Source organism: Heterocephalus glaber, unplaced genomic scaffold, assembly GCF_053883595.1.
Source record: "Heterocephalus glaber isolate CG9 unplaced genomic scaffold, H.glaber_assembly_v1.0 deba00001472, whole genome shotgun sequence".
NCBI classification, from domain to species: domain Eukaryota; kingdom Metazoa; phylum Chordata; class Mammalia; order Rodentia; family Bathyergidae; genus Heterocephalus; species Heterocephalus glaber.
Window position 1 is genome coordinate 29728622 of NW_028258315.1, and position 4665 is coordinate 29733286.

At 48.6% G+C, this 4665-nt stretch overlaps 1 long non-coding RNA gene across 1 annotated transcript; it reads left to right on the forward strand.

Moving 5' to 3' along the window:
• Positions 1 to 1350: 1350 nt before the first annotated feature.
• On the forward strand, positions 1351 to 4205 carry LOC110351152 (uncharacterized). The gene is made up of 3 exons (XR_002398264.2): positions 1351 to 1483; positions 1961 to 2031; positions 2448 to 4205. It is a non-coding gene; the product is annotated as an uncharacterized LOC110351152 (long non-coding RNA).
• The last annotated feature ends 460 nt before the right edge of the window (positions 4206 to 4665 follow it).

Sequence of the window (4665 nt, forward strand, 5' to 3'; positions counted from 1 at the left end):
TGCCTTTCTCTCTTCTCCTCTGGCACATCTGGATAAAGGCGTGCCTCTCCACTTTGTTGTGTTTTTTTAAAACTTTACTTTCCACTGCCATGGTAACCGCTGCATGTTTGGCAAAGGGAAAGGGGGGCGGGGGGAAGCTTGGGAGAAGAAAAGGAGCTCTCAGCGCAGGGCTGGCTGCCATCCAGGGTAATCTTGCCGCAGAGCTGAAATGAGGCCTCTGGCGGGCAGCCAAGTGACAAAGAACAAAGCTGTCAGTTCCTAATGTTGGCGGCAAAGCTTGTTTGGCACCCTTATATGGTTTCCCAGAACTCCCTGCCTTGGCTGCCATCCATTCCCTTCAGGGCAGCAAACGGGATTAGCACAGCTCTGAGTTGTTTTTCTCCCCTCTGCTCCAACTGCTCCGGTGACATCATCTCAGCTGCCTTCCTGTGCCAGCAGGGTGGCTGTTTCTCTACGTTCCACCTCCCTCCTCCCTCTACTGCCTCTCTTCCCCTCCCTCCTAGCCTCTCTCTCTCTCTCTCTCTCTCTCTCTCTCTCTCTCTCTCTCTCTCTCTCTCTCTCTCCCACATACACACACACCTCCTCTCCCCCTCACTTCCTGGGGCCACCCCCTCGCCCCTGACTTTCTTTAAACGAAATGTTTTAGGTCATTCTTCTTGTCTGGCTTCTCTGTTAAATTAAAAACACCCTGGTGCTTGCACATTTAGCTGAATCAAGCCAGACGCTGTATTTTATTTTTATAACTGAATTCCTGTGAGATAAAAATCTCATTTTCCTTAGCAGGCTGTAATCAGCACTCACAGGGATGTGGTTTCCAACGGCCCCATCTTGTGCTTCCTTACGAAGCTCCAAAGCTCCGCTGAGAAATGGACTTGGCTTCAGTTCAGGTTTAAAGGGTCCATGGCTGGCCACATGCTGGTGGTTCTCACACACACGCACGAGCACGCGCACACACACAGAGAGGATGTGCACACAGAGACCATTATACATGCACACACATACACACACAGAGACACACACACACAGAAGCTCTGGTCAGGGAGGTGCTCACAGCTACAAAAACAAAGGGCCTGAAGATACCCACCAAGCCAGTTGGACACACAATCAGTACACGGTGTCGTTCTGTCCCTTTCCAGAAGGAAAATAGGTGAATCAGTCAAAGCCAAAAGCTGCTTCCGAAAAGACTGGTTTAAAGAGCAGGCAGGAGAGCGTTATGCAACTCATGGCTGAGTTCATGAAAGGAATCGAGGTTTACCGCCTGCACAAATGGTCCCCGCCCTCACCCGGCCCCCCACCCTGCCTCACTCTGATTCATGAACTAGTTTTCAGATTCATGAATCACTTGGGAGCCAGCAAGAGAAAAATGAGTAGTATTGATCTCATTTCAATTGAAACGGGCCAGTAGGGCTGTGCCAGCTGTGGATGGCTTCCTGGGGCCTGACACTCTGAGGCTCTGTGGTCTGCAGCCAGCGTCCAGCCTGAGGTGGGCCAGTTTCCTTGGGTGCAGCCACTGTGCTGGGTGCCTTCACCTTATTAATGGGCACAATATGACCCTGGGGTACAAGGGACTCAGGTAGGACGCTACTGTCCTCTTCGGGGAGATCAGTGACTTTTGATGGTCTCCATTTATGTTTTATTCATTTAACTCATTTTTTGAGACAAGATCTTACTATGTACCCCAGGCTGGCCTTGAACTTGTGATCCTCCTGCCTCAGCTTCCAGAGTACTGGGATAACAAATGTGCACCATCACACCCAGCTTCTATTTATTTATAATAAAATATTTTAAGGTACATCAGTGGAATTTCTTTTCCAGATTTCTGGTGACTTTCCAAGGACACCTGAAGTAAAAATTCATTTTCTAAGCCAACTAAAATGCCTTGGATTTTTTGTTTGTTTGTTTGTTTTTTGAGGCCAACAATGTAGCTCCCCACCACCACAACTTTTACCTCTTTACACAGGCTTCGGCCAAGAGAGATCCAGAGACGAACAGGATACAGACTCAAGGTGAAGATAATCTGACTTATGGAAGGTAAGGTTATCCACCACCTGGACGGTTATCTTCAGGTGCACACAGAGATCTGGGATCTGTGACATGTGCCCCTTGCCCCAGCCCTGCCTGGTGCTGAGCAGATCACAAGAGGCTATTGGCCTTGATCTGCTGCTTCCAAATGGGTTTTGGATGGTTTCGTCTTCCAGTTTCCCCTCCAATCCCCACTCCAGCCCTGGGAGATTTAAGACAATTGTCTGGACACATGCTTTTCAGAAACCCTACAAAAGCTGGCAACTGGCACCAGGAAAAGATTCCATCCTAATCTGCATAATTCTGGGTCCAAGAGTCAAGAAACCAGATTCTTATCCATCTACTCAGACACATCGACTGCCATTAGATGCATTTCACTTGGCAGGGATTCGAGGAGGTGACCTTACTCCCTTTTATTACTGCAGTGCCCACAGGAGCTGGGAGCAGCCCAAAGAAGGGAGAGAAGATGTGTTTGTGTGAATTTCAATCAGCAGTGAGTCCAGAAGCAGGAAAAGCTGCTTCGCCTGCCGTAAGGTCTGCATGAAGGTGCCTTTCAATCTGTGCAGCAGAAAATTCTTGGGCTAAATCTGCAGTCCCTGGACCTGCTGGTCCCAAGGTTCAGAACCCCTCTTGCAGGCCTGCTGGCTGGCCCAGAGCAAATGGGAAGAGTGGTTTGGCTCATGTTTTGCATTAGCACAGTTGATTTTTCCAGTGCAGCCCAACATTCTGTGATAAACCTGAGTCGCTAAGAAAGCTTTATGTAACTCACACCCAGCCGAGCTTCTCAGAGACTCAAACGTTGTTTTCAGAGTTACCCATAGAACTGGCAGCACATCAAAACCTCTGTTTCATAACAGACTAGAAATAGGATTTTCTAATGACATGCCGAGCACTGGACTTATCGTGTGGGATCAGGACTTTTATGAATTGTTAATGGTTAGCTAAACAAAGACCCCCCCAGGATGCCCAACCTGCTCCTGGAGGGTCAGGATGGAAAGGGAAGTCTGAAAGCCACTTTCTGCATCCATGATCTGCTCGTTAGTGACCTAAGGCCCTTTTCAAACAATTTCCTAAATAATCTCTAACATATTGAGGCTCTTACTAATATTTTTTTTAAAAAGAAAAAGAAAAAACTACCTTCCTCCTGCTTCCTCCTTCATTCATGGAGAATGTGGTTTCCTTTGATTTTTTTGCCAGACACACTGACAGTTACAGACTTAATCCCCTAGCTTCCTTTTGGGGGAGCGCAACTTCTCTCAAACTTTGGGGGATCAGAGACCAGCCACACCCTTGAAATTCCACTCCTGGAGTAGGAGGTGAAGGAGGGAGTACAGAAGAAAGGCTCATGAGGTTGTCAATTGCCACCCCTCACCCGTGCGCCAGGCCCCAGCTCAGCACCCATCCCCATCCAGTCAGTTTAGATTATGACAGGGAAGGGAGTTCCCTCCAAACAGCCATTGCAGCCTATTTAGGTGCTGCTCTGGAAAATTCTTCCTAAGGCTCTAATGTCCCTTTGTTCCCTTTCGTCACCTTGCCCCCACTGGTATGCCTAAGCACTCCTTTCCAGCTCTACATAACCTGTGCTTAAAATGCCCTCCTTGTGCAGATGGTCCATGGGCATCATATCAACACAGAAGAAGCCCTTTTCATTGCCCATGGAGGATGGGAGGACTATCCAAAGTTCAGTGCAGCATTCTGTGGAGGGTGGGGGTTCAGCATCAGCCAGGTTGACCTTTGGGAGAGCCCCATGATAGTGGCTTCCGTGGGCTCTCTCGTTCTCCCTGAGACCCCACCTCTCTGACAGTCTCCCCTAGGACCCTCTCTGGGCTACCTGAACAACCCAGGGGACCCCTGGTCTCCTTGATTGGGACTTGAGCTTCCACTCAGCCAGGGCTACCAAACCCTGCTCAACCTTTAGCTCTATCTCCCTGTGCTATGTCCCCACCTGGGACTTATTGTCATCTTTCTTTCCCGGTCTCCTCAAACAATTATGCTTTCTACATCTCTTCTTCCTTCTTGCTATGGAATACTGAACCCCAAATGTGCCACCCAGGGTTCTGCAAGATACTTCTCACTCAGCTGGTTATTTCTTCCATGACTGGATGCATCTTTTCTCCCATCTTGCTGGGATCTACAACCCCTTCCCACTTAGTTGTCTGCAATTTTAATTGACCCTCTCTTTATCCTTCTTGCTGGATTATTAGTAAAAATGATAAAGAAAAGGCTCCTGTCCCATCATGCTGTTCCTGACACCCAGTGAAGGTCCTGGGGAGCATGCCCGACATCTGTCACCCACACCAGAACTCGTGAGCAAAGGCTGGCAAGGAAAGGAGCTTCCCTCCCTGGGCTGAGCTTGAATAGCCTTGAGATCTATTTAGTGCCTGGACACCTGGTTGCTATGGAGATGATTGTCATAAAAACACACCGATTTGTGGAGAGATATAAAGCTGAGCCCAGAGGTACACAGTCAGACACATTAGCTCTGAGAAGCAGCAAGCTGCTTATCTCTTCCCTTTGTTGATACAGTGCCTCTGCCTTTCAAATCCAACCTGGGTGACCTTCTTAGAACCAGGCCAATGCAGTCCATTTTCAGTTAATATTTCATAAGGGACAACCAAGGGCTTTGCCAAATGCCAGATGTCC